At 33.3% G+C, this 18,692-nt stretch overlaps 1 protein-coding gene across 3 annotated transcripts in view; it reads left to right on the forward strand.

The window, feature by feature from the left end:
- Nucleotides 1-343: 343 nt before the first annotated feature.
- The window catches only part of LOC143082254 (DNA damage-regulated autophagy modulator protein 2-like), a 55,579-nt gene continuing 37,230 nt past the window's right edge, over nucleotides 344-18,692 (forward strand). For 2 of the 3 annotated variants that reach the window (XM_076257847.1, XM_076257848.1), the window contains exon 1: nucleotides 356-797. The gene's annotated coding sequence lies outside the window, so the exon portion shown is untranslated. Of the gene's footprint in view, nucleotides 798-18,692 lie in introns of all 3 variants that reach the window. The other variant, XM_076257849.1, reaches the window with a different exon arrangement.

Consider the following 18,692-nt stretch of genomic DNA (forward strand, 5'->3'; position numbering starts at 1 on the left):
CCAAAACGAAAATGATAGAAAACAAAAATGAAATCTGCCAAACGCACGCCTTGTTTTATCAGATAAAAATGAAACTATTTTTCGACTTCATATATCACGTTTTCGACTAACATTCAATTCACATAACTATTGGGGTTATATCAAATACTCTAAAGTCTTTACGTAGTAAGAATGCCATTTGTCACGGGTTAATTACATTTTTAAGAACTAAATTTAGATACACAACGCAGCCAATATTGTTCAGCAATACGTCGTACCGTTCTTGATTTCGTGGGAATAACGGTGGACGTAAAACTGTCGCTATGAAATCCATACCTACCTTATTAGATTGTTAAATGAACGGTTACTGACGTAATTAAAAAACCTACTGACAAATAAAACGTCGATAGCACCAGGATTTTTGGATCGATTGGATGCTTAGGTTGTTGTTGATTTGAGGAGCTGCGTTAAATTCACCGGACAATTAATACTATTTGTTTTCTGATTTGTACCAATCAATAAAAAGCCTTGGATAGAATCAGTATGTAAGTAAGATGGTTTGAACGACTTACAGCTGACTTGTAAACAATGGACAAGAAACCAGCAAACATGGGTTGACTCGGAATTTTCGTCAGTGTATGAAACAGAGAAAATAAACAACTTTGACTTAAGGATTTGTTGAAAGCTCAGATCCTATATACATAACGAACAATTGCTCCGGATAACAGCACAGTAATAATACACTTGTACTAACAAATTTATCAAAAATTTACAGGGAATAGAAGACAATACATACTGTGGAATATCGCTTGTAAAAGGTAAGAGTTCTTACTTCTCTGTATCATTCATTAAATCTGTGTATGTATTTAAAATTGAACACAAAAATATTGAAGAGTGTTTTGTAAGCATCATACTTATGAAACATTTCCACTTCATCAAAGGGATGCATTGTACATTTTCCAAACGAGTAATTTCTATTAACAAATTGGGATATTTGGTACAGTATTGGGCAGGAAAAAACATGTCAATGTAACACTGCTTGTGGTGATGCTAGCAAACATGGTCACCTAATAAAATACGTTTACCTGTTGCTTAGAAGTTTTCATTAAGACTGAAAATGAAAACTGTGTAATGCTACTCTTATTTTTTCAAACATAACTTTATCAAAATATCCAAACCAATATATGAAACAAGATTATTGAAAATAGATATTTGTCTCTATAACCGTTGAAATTTAACAAATTGTACTGATTCATCAAAATTTTACATTTCTTAATGCAATGGCTAACAGCCATCAATAGAATGTATACCGATGAATTCCACGATTGTCATAATATAGCATGGTAGAAAGTATGTGTGTAATATTAAACTATATGTGTATGATTTTCTATCATATTCTTGTCGATCTTACCACTCTTTTTATTTTCTTTACACGACTAAGGTTCTCTTTTCACATCCTCATCATATCAAACATGTCAAAGGGCCCATTAGACTATAAAAATTACACGTAGGTAGGTAATTTCGGACCTATTCACTAAAATCTATTTTTTTTATTCATTTTGTGTTTGTTTTGATCATGGCCCAATCACTCTAAAGTACACAATAAATAATAATATCGTACAGCTCTCAGATAGTAGGACATATTAGGTCGATATCGTGAAATAGAGATAGGGATGATACCGAATTGATATTCTAACTCATAATTCGATGGCATACTGATAACGTCGTGATAAAAATTAAAAAAAACTTCTGAAAGACAAACAACAGCAAAGAAACTTGACTAAATAGGAATCAATGGAAAACAGATATGCTAAAAAAGTAGAAACAATAAAGATGTGATTAATCAGTACAAATAGAATAATGGATATGGGTTTGAATAGGAATCCATAAAAATGATGTTAAATTTACGTAAACCTTACAACAGGATTGTGAAATAAAAAAGTTATTGCAACAGCAGTAAAGAGTAAAATCCGATGGAAACACTACAAGAGAAAAACATCGAAATAACAGTAACACTGAAGGCAGCAAAAAACAAACGAAAATGCAACATGCATAGAAATAAGTAATATCACAAATTCAAAACGGGAAGCCTCATATCAAATGACAAAACCAAAAGCTCAAACACATCAACCGATTTGATGACAACAGTAATATTCCGGACTCGGAACAGGCATTTTCTTATGAAGAAAATGGTAGATTACACTTAGATTTATAGCTAGCGGAACCTCTCACTTGTATGACAGTCGCATAAAATTCCATTATATTGACAAAGTTCCATATTTCTATATTTTTTTATGTACTGTTTCTTTTCTTCTTTTAATTTGTCCACATCTTTTAGCATATCTTTCTTCAAATTCTTACGGTCACCATTTCATTTGGACTAAAAAAAAGTTCAAGTTATAGGAATTGTGTATGTATTTGAAGGACTACTGAATCAACCAAAGAACCAAAAATATAAAGAGGTTAAAGCAATTAACTGATTAGGACATGCATAAAGTCACGTGATGGGTTTTGATTCAAAGATCCTTTCCGATTCAAAATTGTATTTGGGCACAAGACAAATTAGCGAAGTCATAGGCGTAACAATTGTTCCATTTGAATCAAGATTACATTTGAGCTAACTAATATCATTTTCTTAACCTGTACACTATTTACTATTAAATATACAAGATACCAGGTTAATAATACAACTACATACAAATCTGATCATTAGTAATCGTGCTAGTTTGAAAGAAAATAACTTTAAGATTTATAATATTTGATATAACATGTACTTGGTGTTTTCGTTTGAGCTCAGTGCATTAACTAGTGACAGCTTTTTAAAAAGCGTCAAAATTAGATTCAAAAACCAGAACAAATAAATCAGAAAAGGTTAATGGATGCACAGTTTCATATCTTCACAATGTGTAATAACCTTCGTGTTGTAATAGTTTAAACAGTATAAAGTAATATAAAGATTTACATTGCTAAAATCCTTCTGTCACAACCCTGCAGCGAGTGAACTGGTTAGTATCTCGATAGAATATGTATCTTTGGTATGCAATTTTGCCTTACCATTGGTCAAACGAAACATATTTTAGCTCAAAATTTAATGTCACACCAATAAGCCCAAACGTTAATCTACCATTGTATTGATGTGAAATAAATAAAATAGAATCTAGACAAAGGAGATAATTGCTCCTATTATTGTTATTCAGAAGACACAGACACGTCGTCATGAATTATAACTAAGCTCACATCTGGATCTGAGTAAAATGATCAAAATCATATCTCATTGATTGCGTCAAAAGTTCTTTCTTTAAAAAAACAACAAATTTAAAAAAATTAAAAGTTAAATTCCGAGGTAAACTTTAACAGTTAATCTGCATACCTCGCTATATCACTCAAATTTTAGAAGTATGTTAAGTAGCATTTGTTTTGATTTAGTTTCATTTGTATGTTTGTGTGTTTTTCGGCCAAATGTTGGCTTATATGCATAAACAGTTAAGATAGCTGATTGAAGTAATAATATCGTAGGATTAGACAAGAGGCATAAACCAATAATCCATGATAAAAAAACCTTATCACTGGCATGACTTACCGGATGTTTATATAGTTGTCTGAACGGAGGCTTATATGGGCGTCTTACTGGATGTTAATATAGGCGTCTTATCGGATATTTATAAAGGTGTCTTACCGGATACTTATATAGGGAACTTTAGAGAATCTGTGTTGAAACACGTCTTTTGGTTTGGGTTCTTTGATCAAATTCAATCTAAAAATTCGTTTTTTTAATATTTTTATTGTGTTATTTGTCTGTTCGTCTTTTTAGTACCCACCGGCTTTTTTATTGCTAAGGTAATGTCGGGTTTTCTTCAACTAATGATATTAGAATGTCCTCTTATCTTATGCTACTTCTTTCTGTGGACTTGTAATAAACAATCTATAAAATAATTACAAAGAACACGAACACATTTAATAATACGCACATTGCTTTATAATGGATTTTATTATTGAATATGCCAGGAAATATGTCGACAGATCGTTCTTCTTTTCAAATACTTCCCTATTAATGTCATGCGAACAGCTGACGAAGCGCTTTATTGATTAGGTTTAAATACTGCAAATTAAAATATTTACATGTAATGATTTCTAACAAAGTTATAAACTTAAACTCGTCAATGTATCAATCATACTTATACGTCAACGTATCACGACTGTAATTAGACAATACGAACGTATGTTCACTATTAGTTACAATGTTAGAAACTACAACTGACAGATTGAAAGTTTGAATTGATGAGAGTAAAATAGTGTAAACTTCTTCGCTTTCCTTTTCGTCATTATGTGTGTCATTATTTAATTTCTAGAAGGAAATTGAATTATATAGAAATTGAAACAAGAAATCTCTAAAAACTTGTTTACACCATCATAGTTATGCGGTTTACTTGTAGAAGGGATTTGATATGAATGATTAATGGGACTGTTTTCTAATGGTAATATATTAACATTACATGTATTATATCGTAAGATCAGGGTTCAGATAGACATGTTTTAGGGGGTAGGCCTTGGTAACACCAAAATTTTCCTCTCGTTTAATTTTTACTTGTATTTACATTATTGAAAAGTTAGGGGTCCAGGCATCACCTGCCAAAGTCTTAAGGAAATTGACCGTTTCATTTTATGTTTAGGGTATATTGAATATGACCAGCTTTTTGGTACCCTAATAAACGGTCGAAAACACTAGTAGGTAAAAATCATAAAGTGTTTTGCACATGTTGTCATTAGAATTACCCGTGACTGCTAAATTGCACAGAGGAAACATATCAAGTAAATCTAAAACATCATGGTAATATAAATAGACTGAACGTAAAAAAATCCGGTTTTTGATAATTGATACGGCAAAAGTCTGGCCAGCACAGATAATACATTTCTTAATTCCTGCAAAAAATGTTGAAACATTTATTGGTTATTAAAATCACAAAATTTTAATGCCACAAGGTCCTTTAATAGTCAGTAAATTTGCTCCAGAACTCATCAGACTCATTTCATTGCCATTGGTGTTTTTTAAGCATATCAAGTATGAATGGTAATTTTCTATCTTTTTATCCACATCATTAAAAAAGATGTTCTTTAGTTTAATATTTGGACAAACCAGTCCCAGTCTATAAAAAAGTACTTGAGTAGACAGAAGAAGACACTACAGTGTTTTACAAAGGTCAACACTCTATCATCAGATGTACTTCAAATGTTTGTTCACAATAAGCGCTAGCCCTTACCGGGTTTCACATAGCGAGTGATGTCGATGCATTTGATCCCAATCCCAATCCAGTTCATTTGATTTTCTCCGTTTCTGTTTGATTTCTTGATGGGTTTCTTTCTAATTGATTTACGAGTTTTGACAATCGATATACGTGTACCGCCTTGATTTTCTTTCTTTCTAAAAACACAAGGCAAATAACTTGACACCATACTGTTTAAATTTCAAATTATGAACACAAAACACAAAAATAACGTATACAAGACACAAAAGTTGAATAAAAGCGCAAAGGTATTTACTTTTACCGACGTTTTACACAAAGGAAATATTTTTTTCCCGGAAATTTTAGAATTCATCGAGACATTTTATTTCCTTGACGAACTTGGTAGACGTTACTCCGAAAAGAAACAGAGAAAATTAAGACTTACAATGTAGTCAATTTTTGTTCTCATCAACAGTTTGCTTGTCTTGGTTTTAAATATAGATATATAGTGCAATAAAGGATTGCAACAGAGCTAATAAATTCACCTGAAGACAAGACAATCAAGGCAGTGTTAAGTATGTGATATAGAAAAGAGAAAGGTAAAGTTTAATGTTTACTGTAAACGATAAAATGAATTTCAAAATCAAGCTCCTGTATTAAAGTGCCTTTGGTAACGACCATACTGTAATAGTATGTTTTTTAAGAATTATGGAGCCCTTGTTTTTCTCCATTTGTCTTATTACTGTCAACCACATTTCACATTTATGTCTTCTAGCTTTGAAAAGCAATTTATCTGAATCAACTGACTGATTCAAAGGACATAGATGTTTTACAAAACACAATTAACGAGACCGTTAGCTAGTGACAAATTACTCAAGTCATGTATCAAATCAAAATTGAGAATTGAAGGTTCAAAAGAGATAAAGCTTCTATATTTCTATATGTCTTTTTATATAGTATCAATATAGTATAAGAGTTGATCTAATTTTTTCATCAACCGTTGTTTCTCATTGGCTGATCTGGCACACAGAACATGTGTGACCTTTTTCGTCACTTGTCTGTAGTTTATTTTTATCTGTTATAAACCTCTGCACTTACTTGGTCAAAAATAAACCAAAATTTACCTCACTCATACTTTCACAAACAACCACCAAGACTAAAATATAACATTACATGCTCATCAAGATTAAAAATAACACATAACATTACCGCAAAGACTACAAATAGAACATAGCAAACCTGTTCACGGCGTTTTATAGTTGACTAATGCGGCATGGGCTTTGCTCATTATTGAAGATCGTACAGTGACCTATAGTAGTTAGTTTCTTTGTCATTTTGGTCGCTTGTGGAAAATTGTCTCATTGGCAATCATACCACATCTTACTTTTTTATATGTCACCAACAGAATTAAAAATAGAACAAAACAAACTGTAAATTAAAAATAGAACATAGATTATAAAAATGGTCAGAATGTGAAAGTCTACATATTCTCTGCTCTTGAAAATAAACTCTTAATAGGAAATATAATCGGGAAGGCAAGATTCTACAAACAATTTAACATTGCCAAAAATTGTCAGTTGATTTTGAACATTAATCAGCATTTTTACCGAAGATGTGGAGTATACGTCAATGAGATAAAAACAAAACAAAACAAAAACTAGAAGATATTGGTGTATGTCAAAATTAATCTTCAATCGTTAACTTTACGGAATATATTTGCAATTAATTAACATGCGTCTCGACTTAATTTTCTCTTCTGTTGTTAATGGCTGAAAATATAACACTAAGTTGTTTGTTAGTCGTCCTTGGCCTCATACCACTTTCTAATATACGATGTAATTTGTTGTTTCTGTATTGACAAATTGGTTTCTGTAAAACACTTATTTACCACAAGATTGGAAGATTAACTTAAGGCTTGTTGGTTTGAATACCGAATCTGATTATTTCTAGAATGTTGGATATATGACCGGAGGCAAGCTACAACACATTGTTCGTGACGAATACGGATACCATGCATGCAATGTTATAAGTTTGTCAATATATGTTGAAGGCCGCACCTTGACCAATAATGGTTTACTTTTTTATTTTGTTATTTGGATGGAGAGTTGTCTCATTGGCACTCTCATCTTTCTATATCTAAAGCTGCCCCTGAAACAAAATGATGATACTGCTAATATTGTACAAAAAATATCTTGCAAAGCTAACAACCAGAACAAATGCAAGTCATTTTTGCAACTTAGCTTCATTATAAATAAAGGAAAGGTTGTGACATTTGTCAATAAGACATAAACTAATCCAAACAAACAATATCATAAAAAACAATCTGAAATCTGCTTACCAAAAGTCAGAATGGAATTTTCAAAGTGAAAAATTATTTTATCACATATCCCACTTCACCGACTTGTCCATTAAACTAATTTGTAAAATAATCATTAAGATGTAGTTTGGGAGAACAATATCTTTGTCTCGTGTAGGACTGTTTATGCGACTATATTTGTCTCGTGTACCTATAGAACTGTTTATACGACTACAAGATTGATTTTTACTTACTTTTTCTACCGAAATCATGGCTTTATGATAAATATTAAGAAAAAAAACCAAAGTAGTATATATTGTGATGATACTTCGACGAGTCTATTTCTCCCAGCTCGTTCGTTGCGTAACCCTCGTATCACGACTTTGTGGTCACTGAACAGAATTATCATTGATGTCAGCAATAGAGAGCAGAATTGAGCATGGTAACTTTTGGTAAGACATGCAGTCAAGTTAAAATTATGTTTTGAGGTTTAGAGATGAATTATGAATTAAGTCAGCGAATAAGCACAATAAACAAATGATTTGCTCATTAAAAATATCGCAAAATATGAACAACTTGGCACGTAGTGAAGCTTCGTGTCGTTCGCCGCAATCCTTCCATCAAAAGGATCAGAGTGAATGTTTCGAAATCACCAATACTGCAAAAGATTATTGACCTCTATTTGAATTTTGTATTAACGAAATTTGTAGAAAACAGGTAAACTATTCAAAATCGACAAACAGAACTACAAAAGTGTAGAATAAACATTGCCTCTATAGCTAACTTCATCAATAGCTCTATAATCTTCTTATAAAACTGAAATGTTAGTTTTAATTGCACAATTCAAAAGGAGGTCTCTAAACTTTTTCAGTTTAAATAATCATTGATTCTTGCAACCGTTTTGCAATTTTCAGAAAAATGATGGCTCAAGGTTTTCTTTGAGAACAGATTTCTAACCTTAGACTAGCAATGTCCACGAAACTGATTGCGCAAAGGTTTCCCTCCATTACAGATTTTTAATAGTTATCAAAGGTACCAGAATCTACCTTAGGCTATCAATTTCCAGGAAAAATGATTGCTCAAGGTTTTCCTCCCTAACCTCGTACTCCAAGTGGACAATGTTATTTGATCCTGTATATATACCGTTAAGTCTGTTAGCAATATCCAACCAATACTGATCGACAACATATATACTGTTGGTGATAAACATTTGAATTACAGATTTATCTCAATCAAAGCACTTTGCAATGACGGAGACAGCCGAAGCTACAAGTTGTATACCTGACAAATAAGTGATCGCTCAGAGTATTGATCCTATATATAAAGATGAACAAAATGATAACAGCAGATTTTTTTATCCTTATCTTTTCAAGATCCTTCATCTTAGCAAAAAATACAAATGCAAGTAGTCTATCAATAGAAATCTGACAAAAATAAGGCATTAAATACGAACAACTAACCAGACGACAGATGTTCTTATTTCTATATAATACAGATTTGTGTTCAAAATGGATTATTTTTGAGATCATGTGTTACGCCGATATTCAAAATTAGTATTTTGAATGATTACGGTTATAGGAGGAAATGACAACGTGAATATACTTATATCAAAGAACGCTAACAAAATATTGTGACAAACCAATGTTCAAAGGAATCCATGATTGAGCAGGTGTTTTCAACTCGCTTGATACATGTACAAACACTTTTGTGGGTATGTGATTAACCATGCAATTTTATACTGATACGACAATAACATGCAGTTATGGAATGTTTTACATTTATCACAAGAAGACATTTTGAAGGGTTGACCTAATAAAAGAAATACATAATTACAGATAATAAAATTAAGAATGGAAATCGGAAATATGTCAAAGATACAACAACCCGACCAAAGAGCAGATGACATCTACAATGTACCAGTAAAAAAATGTTATAAGAATTTAAAAAAATAAGCATTATCTTTAAAGAAATAGAGAATGTCTCAAAAAATTGTAAAATACCGAAATCCTTGAAGACCCTCACTTACTAATTTTTAAAATACGAAAAACATTGAAGATCTGATTTAGTGATATACGGTGGCAATGATTCTGTTAAACAACTAATTCAGTCACTTATATTTAAAGCAGTATTACTGAAACGAGCATGATATGAAGATTACCAAAACAAAATGGAGTCAAAAGGATATGCGTATTAAATGAAAGTAGAAATATTTGTATAAAGACCATCATAGGGTCTTAATATTGAGTAAGTGTATGTATGTTTCTCTGGTACGATGTAAAATATAAGTATAGAAGATGATAGGAAAATCGTTATTTAAGATGCCTGTGCTTGATAAAGGGACATCAAGGATAATGATTTGTAATGATAAATTATAAGATAGATAGGTTTTTCATTTTTTGATGTCTAGATATGAGTAATGATTACGTTCATTTTCGTTCTAGATGACTTTTATCTGATTTATCTCCATGTGAAAGTCTTCTGCTTTTGTTATGAGTAATGATTCATTATATTTTGTTCGTCCATTGTCGTTCTATGCGACTTTTATCTGATTTATCTTCATGCAAAAGTCTACTGTTTAGAAGATACACATATATATGTTATCATGTTATTTGACTGTTCTTTATTTCTTACATCTGATTAATCATAGTTGTTATTGCTTTATGGAACATCTTTCTATTAGGAATTTAGGAAAAAACGCATTCTAATAAATCTATTCAGAGCCAGAATCATCAAAAATACTAAGAAGGCATTGTTTCTTCATAAGAGCTGCTTTTACACAAATTTCATTTCTTCAAGGAGGGAATACTTTTCATATTATTCATTTATCAAATATCGGGATTATACATGTTATATACTGTCCACGCTTTTGGAGACAACCAAAACTTGTATAAACCTGTCATATGTTAATTGTCTTCGCTCAAGTCGTAAGATAGACAGTGTATTGTTATATCATGCAGTGTTTATGTGCATTTCTGTGATCTTTTCACTGTTAGATTTTTCGCTCAACTCATGAAGTTCGGCATGCTGTTTTTCAAGTCGAGCAGATCGGTAATGTTTTCTATTTTAGTTCGTATTCGCCCTTGTTTAAAAGTTCGGTAGTGTTTACTTTGTCACGTAGTGTGTTTTCGCTAAAATCGTGACGTCCCACAGTGTTTTATGTTTGTGTTCAATCGTTCAAAGTTATTGTGTTTACCATGTCAAACAGTGTGTATTCGCCATAGCCACAAAGTTCGGTATTGTTTTCTTTGTCAGTGTGTTTTTTCTTAAGTCCTGAACTTTGTGAGTGTTCAATTTGTCATGCAGTGTGACTTTTCTTAAGTTGGTAAGTTCGACATTGTTCTTTTTTTTATTAAAGTGTGTCTTCTTTCAAGCCGTATAGTTTGGTGACATTTTTGTCGTATGTGTTAAAGGCGTTAAAAATCAATCAATCAATCAAACAATGCTTCTTTAGTTGCCTTATAACTTCACCTTTACATGACCTTGTATAAAACTATCTTTTATTTAACAAATTAATTGTGTTCAAAGCCATGAAAACATTCAATTATCGTAAATTTCACTTCCCGCAGCAGCTTTACAGAACTAGCAATTAATTTGGTAGAACTAGACTAAATTGACCATTGCACGGTATAATTGGTATCTTTCTAGTCATGTCAATGTACTATTAATCATGTTTTTATATGATTAAGTTAAACGAGCGTTCATATTTAGCATAACAATGAAGCAGACTTGTTATAACTACATGTAAAACAGTATAATGATTGGTTTATAAAACATTTGGTTAGATACGGTCTTCTATACGTCATTTGAATGTTTACTGCTGTATAAACATACGTGGATGCATGGCTGTATCACGTCAAATGCACGTGACATGTAAGAAAACATCGTAGTGATTTGAATATCAACCTTGCCTACAAGACGACCGACTCGCTGAACAATATTTTATACGTTCTAATTCATAACGTACTCGTCGACAGGAAGACATTTCAGCCCACTCGAAAACAATATTCCTGGCTCTGAAACTAATTAATGCGTGCTTAGCGTATTAATTGCAAATATCAATTATAGTGTCTTAGTTTTAACCTAACTAGGAATTGCATCACATAGCTACATAACATGATGCTAGGGCTTACAAGCGACCTTTAAAAGAAGAAGATGTAAGTGTAACCAGAATATAATAACAAATTTATTTAAAAACATACTTTATTATCAAATGCTTACTCGAAAAGAGATATTGTGTTATTGTATAGAAAGATGTACATATCACTAATGTTTTGCCTGATACAGACATATACTGTTTATTTCATAATTAACTTGAACAGAATATAAACAACATACATTTTCGATAGTAAAATTCAGAAGAGCATGGCATTCTTATTCTAATTGTAAAAATTTGTCATATAATAAACAGTATCTTAAACTTTGAAGCACATACCTTATTTGAGTATGCCAAAGTTGCTACATTGTGTGCTATTTTATGTAATGATCACCACTTGCATAATTTAGTCATTTTATATTCGCTCCGTCGCGGTGTGTACTAGTCTTAAAACTTATAAACTCAACATGTAATATAATATTAAAGATTCATTATTCTGTAATTGAAGAAAGAAAGGGAATCAATAAAATTAACGGTACCAATTTTCTTGCACCAGATGCGCATTTCGACAATACATGTCTCTTCAGTGATGCTCGTGGCCAAAATATTTGAAATCCAAAGCTTATATAAAAGATGAAGAGCTATAATCCAAAAGGTCCAAAAAGTATAGCCAAATCCGTGAAAGGAATCAGAGCTTTGCATGAGGGAGATATATTCCTTAATTTATAATAATTTCTATCATTTTGTAACAGTAAATTTTAATAACACAACAATCCGTATTTTCATGCCAGTACCGAAGTACTGGCTACTGGGGTGGTGATACCCTCGGGGACTAATAGTCCACCAGCAGAGGCATCGACCCAGTGGTAGTAATAAAATTAACGGTACCAATTTTCTTGCACCAGATGCGCATTTCGACAATACATGTCTCTTCAGTGATGCTCGTGGCCAAAATATTTGAAATCCAAAGCTTATATAAAAGATGAAGAGCTATAATCCAAAAGGTCCAAAAAGTATAGCCAAATCCGTGAAAGGAATCAGAGCTTTGCATGAGGGAGATATATTCCTTAATTTATAATAATTTCTATCATTTTGTAACAGTAAATTTTAATAACACAACAATCCGTATTTTCATGCCAGTACCGAAGTACTGGCTACTGGGGTGGTGATACCCTCGGGGACTAATAGTCCACCAGCAGAGGCATCGACCCAGTGGTAGTAATAAAATTAACGGTACCAATTTTCTTGCACCAGATGCGCATTTCGACAATACATGTCTCTTCAGTGATGCTCGTGGCCAAAATATTTGAAATCCAAAGCTTATATAAAAGATGAAGAGCTATAATCCAAAAGGTCCAAAAAGTATAGCCAAATCCGTGAAAGGAATCAGAGCTTTGCATGAGGGAGATATATTCCTTAATTTATAATAATTTCTATCATTTTGTAACAGTAAATTTTAATAACACAACAATCCGTATTTTCATGCCAGTACCGAAGTACTGGCTACTGGGGTGGTGATACCCTCGGGGACTAATAGTCCACCAGCAGAGGCATCGACCCAGTGGTAGTAATAAAATTAACGGTACCAATTTTCTTGCACCAGATGCGCATTTCGACAATACATGTCTCTTCAGTGATGCTCGTGGCCAAAATATTTGAAATCCAAAGCTTATATAAAAGATGAAGAGCTATAATCCAAAAGGTCCAAAAAGTATAGCCAAATCCGTGAAAGGAATCAGAGCTTTGCATGAGGGAGATATATTCCTTAATTTATAATAATTTCTATCATTTTGTAACAGTAAATTTTAATAACACAACAATCCGTATTTTCATGCCAGTACCGAAGTACTGGCTACTGGGGTGGTGATACCCTCGGGGACTAATAGTCCACCAGCAGAGGCATCGACCCAGTGGTAGTAATAAAATTAACGGTACCAATTTTCTTGCACCAGATGCGCATTTCGACAATACATGTCTCTTCAGTGATGCTCGTGGCCAAAATATTTGAAATCCAAAGCTTATATAAAAGATGAAGAGCTATAATCCAAAAGGTCCAAAAAGTATAGCCAAATCCGTGAAAGGAATCAGAGCTTTGCATGAGGGAGATATATTCCTTAATTTATAATAATTTCTATCATTTTGTAACAGTAAATTTTAATAACACAACAATCCGTATTTTCATGCCAGTACCGAAGTACTGGCTACTGGGGTGGTGATACCCTCGGGGACTAATAGTCCACCAGCAGAGGCATCGACCCAGTGGTAGTAATAAAATTAACGGTACCAATTTTCTTGCACCAGATGCGCATTTCGACAATACATGTCTCTTCAGTGATGCTCGTGGCCAAAATATTTGAAATCCAAAGCTTATATAAAAGATGAAGAGCTATAATCCAAAAGGTCCAAAAAGTATAGCCAAATCCGTGAAAGGAATCAGAGCTTTGCATGAGGGAGATATATTCCTTAATTTATAATAATTTCTATCATTTTGTAACAGTAAATTTTAATAACACAACAATCCGTATTTTCATGCCAGTACCGAAGTACTGGCTACTGGGGTGGTGATACCCTCGGGGACTAATAGTCCACCAGCAGAGGCATCGACCCAGTGGTAGTAATAAAATTAACGGTACCAATTTTCTTGCACCAGATGCGCATTTCGACAATACATGTCTCTTCAGTGATGCTCGTGGCCAAAATATTTGAAATCCAAAGCTTATATAAAAGATGAAGAGCTATAATCCAAAAGGTCCAAAAAGTATAGCCAAATCCGTGAAAGGAATCAGAGCTTTGCATGAGGGAGATATATTCCTTAATTTATAATAATTTCTATCATTTTGTAACAGTAAATTTTAATAACACAACAATCCGTATTTTCATGCCAGTACCGAAGTACTGGCTACTGGGGTGGTGATACCCTCGGGGACTAATAGTCCACCAGCAGAGGCATCGACCCAGTGGTAGTAATAAAATTAACGGTACCAATTTTCTTGCACCAGATGCGCATTTCGACAATACATGTCTCTTCAGTGATGCTCGTGGCCAAAATATTTGAAATCCAAAGCTTATATAAAAGATGAAGAGCTATAATCCAAAAGGTCCAAAAAGTATAGCCAAATCCGTGAAAGGAATCAGAGCTTTGCATGAGGGAGATATATTCCTTAATTTATAATAATTTCTATCATTTTGTAACAGTAAATTTTAATAACACAACAATCCGTATTTTCATGCCAGTACCGAAGTACTGGCTACTGGGGTGGTGATACCCTCGGGGACTAATAGTCCACCAGCAGAGGCATCGACCCAGTGGTAGTAATAAAATTAACGGTACCAATTTTCTTGCACCAGATGCGCATTTCGACAATACATGTCTCTTCAGTGATGCTCGTGGCCAAAATATTTGAAATCCAAAGCTTATATAAAAGATGAAGAGCTATAATCCAAAAGGTCCAAAAAGTATAGCCAAATCCGTGAAAGGAATCAGAGCTTTGCATGAGGGAGATATATTCCTTAATTTATAATAATTTCTATCATTTTGTAACAGTAAATTTTAATAACACAACAATCCGTATTTTCATGCCAGTACCGAAGTACTGGCTACTGGGGTGGTGATACCCTCGGGGACTAATAGTCCACCAGCAGAGGCATCGACCCAGTGGTAGTAATAAAATTAACGGTACCAATTTTCTTGCACCAGATGCGCATTTCGACAATACATGTCTCTTCAGTGATGCTCGTGGCCAAAATATTTGAAATCCAAAGCTTATATAAAAGATGAAGAGCTATAATCCAAAAGGTCCAAAAAGTATAGCCAAATCCGTGAAAGGAATCAGAGCTTTGCATGAGGGAGATATATTCCTTAATTTATAATAATTTCTATCATTTTGTAACAGTAAATTTTAATAACACAACAATCCGTATTTTCATGCCAGTACCGAAGTACTGGCTACTGGGGTGGTGATACCCTCGGGGACTAATAGTCCACCAGCAGAGGCATCGAATCAAATTATCACAATTCTTGATTAAATAAAGAAATTTCAAATGTTTCACTAAATGTATTGTGTCAGCATTTTGATAGGATCAATACCCCATATACTGATTAAATTAGGCTTTTTGAAAGCACCCGTCCCTTTTCCTCATGAATACTATTATAAAAGGAGTTTTGTGAATTTTAAGATTTTGGAAGTGCAAAATCACCATGCTATGATAGTAATGATAACAGAAGCAGTATTATGACTTGAGAGCAATTATGTATTTGTATTTCTTGTAAGTTACATGTATTTGTACTAATCAACTGCTTAAATTCACCCTTCAAAACAACTTCTTAGGATACTCATGCGCTCCATTGCTTAAACTTAGTGCTTTATTTGGTCTTTTAATCTTTTCTAATTTGAGCTTCACTGATGAGTCTTTTGTAGACAAAAAAGCACATCAGACGTTTACAATTGCAATCTAGGTATCTTTGATGAGTTTATTAACAAATTGTCGTTTTGCCCTTTACATTCAGGGTTTTTTCTTGAATTCCCAAGTGCTAATAACACCATCTTTCAATAATTATTACATTATTCTGGTTTGATGGGTTGTCATAAACTCTGCATGGTGTGTATTATGTGCATGTTACGTAACGATAACAATTATATTTAAATCGTTATTCTCATCAGGACATTAGTACAGTGCAATCTTCCAAGTTTCGAAGGGACATAACATATTGGATAACATGTCAAAAGATGTAACGAAACTTTGTAAGATTGCTCATGATTGATTGATGTTTACTCTACCCTAATGGAGTAACATTAATAAAGAAGAGGGATGAAAGATACGGAGAAAGGACGGTCAAACTCATGTATCGAACATAAAATGACAACGCCATGACTAAAAAAGAAAAAGACAAACAAAAATATAATAGATAAAATACACAACTTAAAAATCTAAAGAATACGCAACACGAACCTAACAAAAAACTGGTGGTGATCCCAGATGCTCCGGAAAGGTAAGCGGATCCTGCTCCACATGTGGCACCCGTCGTGTTGTACAAACCCGGTAAATAGTCTAATTCAGAAGGTCAAATGCGTGAAAAAGGAAGGGGATTGTAGAAACGACATAAGGAACATATCCGATAATATATGTGAAACGGTTATCTTTTATGATTTCAACTTCACCATTTGGAATTCTCAGCAACCCTCTATCAAGGAAATGATAGGACATACAAGCGCAGGAATATCGTTTTCAATTGGGATATATCTACTTTGTATGCAGGCACCGATTGAATGTTGCTAAATAGAAATGGATAGTTCACAGTTGGGAAGCTGAAATCATCTCTTTTATCGTAAAGTTTTGTTTCCACCGACCCTCATTGTCAATTTCTACATGTAAGTCAAGATATGAGGCTGAGGACTGTATCTGGTGTATCCCTTATCTCTAGTTCGATTGGATAGATGCGTTCGTCATAGTCACCAAATTTTGAATTATTTAGTGAGAGAACATCAACTATATAGCGGAAAGTAAAGTTAAAGGATATTTCTAACTTCTTATCTTCCTTCCTTTTTATTAACTTGATCAACCCATATTGATGAAGTTATGAATCACGATGATAGGTATTTCATATATTTTCATGTATTGGATATAAATCGAGGACGCATGCCCGAGACTGGTATGTTTAAATACAGTCTTGACCAAATATGTTTCTACATTAATTGTTCTTCACCAATACATAGAACAGACGATATGATACGTTCGAAAGTTCTCATCAGTGTTAAGATTATAGGGGTAATAAATGCGACTACTGTATAATATATATGACACAATACATGAACACATTTTATTTCTAATGAAACTTGTTAGTATATATAAAACAGAAGATGAGGTCTATTTTTGGTTTGAAGACTGTTATAACTATATCGTCAGATTTAACTTCGTACGTTTTACTTGTGATTTTATGAGGTTGTCATCCTTTTTGTCAGACATTTCAATTAAGAATTTGATTAGAAATGTCAAGAGAAAGTGAAATCTTATAACAGCTACAAATTAAGTTATACGATCTGATGATGTGTAATATATTGTTGTTATGCGCTGTCAAGCAATGTAGACATGTTAATTTGATATATAAATAGCTGTTATATTGCATGAGCTGATGTACTTTTCAACACTTATAAGCACGGAAATGACATCAAATGACACATGAGAAGTGATGCGCGGTGAGATATCAGATGAAGGAGGATTGTGATATGAATTAAAGAACGATGACGATAGAAAGTGGACCACGTGGTTGATATCAAGTAAAGAACAAGGACTTGATGAAATGAATTTAACACGTGGGTGTTATGCAGGGAAGCACATGCATACAGTGGATGCTATAAGTTGGAGCACGTGAGTGATATGAACTGAAGCAGGGTGGATGTTATTAAATGGAAAACGTGTGTCATTGGAAGTGCAGCACGGGGGTGATACGAAGAGAGGCACTGGGGATGATATCAGATGAAGCATGAATTTCATATCAAGTGCAGAACGAGGATGGTATCAAGTGGAACACGCACACGTGGTAAATATGAAGTGGAGCACGAGGAATGACATCAATCGAAACACTAAGAAACATAAAATTGAATAAAGAAAGGCATTCGGTTGATATCAAAGGAAGAACGAGGACGGTATTACGAGTTGAAAAAGGAAAATCATATCTCCAGCACATCAATGCGACAACTAGGAAACATCGTTTTTGTGTTTTAACTGAGTCTGACAACACTGAACGCATGTATTATTATAATATATCTTTTATAAAGTGTGAAAAAAACATCTTCATAAAAACAAAGATTAACCGGCTATACATTTGTAAATCATATCTGTATTTTCCATTTATTACGGCGACTATACAGATTGCTATACACTTCTAACATTGAACATGACCATATACGGATTGCATTAAGTCAGTTTAGACAAGTGTTACACATTCATTTTTTAATATCGTACTTATAAGCGATTGTTTACATATCTTGCACGTCTTTCAATTAACCTGGATGCGAAGCCATTTCCACTTTTTATGTCTAGCTACTGGACAGAATATGACAATATTTTGGCATGTTCGATAAACATTAAAACCTTCTGCTTT

The sequence above is a fragment of the Mytilus galloprovincialis genome, chromosome 7 (assembly GCF_965363235.1).
Source record: "Mytilus galloprovincialis chromosome 7, xbMytGall1.hap1.1, whole genome shotgun sequence".
Classification (NCBI taxonomy): Eukaryota; Metazoa; Mollusca; class Bivalvia; order Mytilida; family Mytilidae; genus Mytilus; species Mytilus galloprovincialis.